This window comes from Suricata suricatta, chromosome 7, assembly GCF_006229205.1.
Source record: "Suricata suricatta isolate VVHF042 chromosome 7, meerkat_22Aug2017_6uvM2_HiC, whole genome shotgun sequence".
Classification (NCBI taxonomy): domain Eukaryota; kingdom Metazoa; phylum Chordata; class Mammalia; order Carnivora; family Herpestidae; genus Suricata; species Suricata suricatta.
This window is the reverse complement of record NC_043706.1, coordinates 1,371,302-1,371,606: the sequence shown is the minus strand read 5'-3', so window position 1 is coordinate 1,371,606 and position 305 is coordinate 1,371,302.

Sequence of the window (305 nt, the reverse complement as noted above, 5' to 3'; positions counted from 1 at the left end):
CAGCTCCCGGAATCAGCCCCCGGGCCGGCGGAGTGCACGCCCCGCGGTGCGGGCCCGGTGCGCCGCCCGCAGGTGACTAGTGCCCGCTGGGGACGCTCGGGGCACTACCGACCCCTGAGGGCTCTTGACCCCGCGGGTGACGAGCCGCACGAAGGGTTCGGACGGCGGGGTGGGGGGCATCGCGAAGAGCGGGGACACACTGGACAAGGAAGGCTTCTCTGCCTCCCCGAGCCCTGGCTCTCCCCGCGCTTTGTGAGTCTGCTTTCCTTCCGAGTCCCGAGTCTGCACTTCCCGAGGACGGCTCG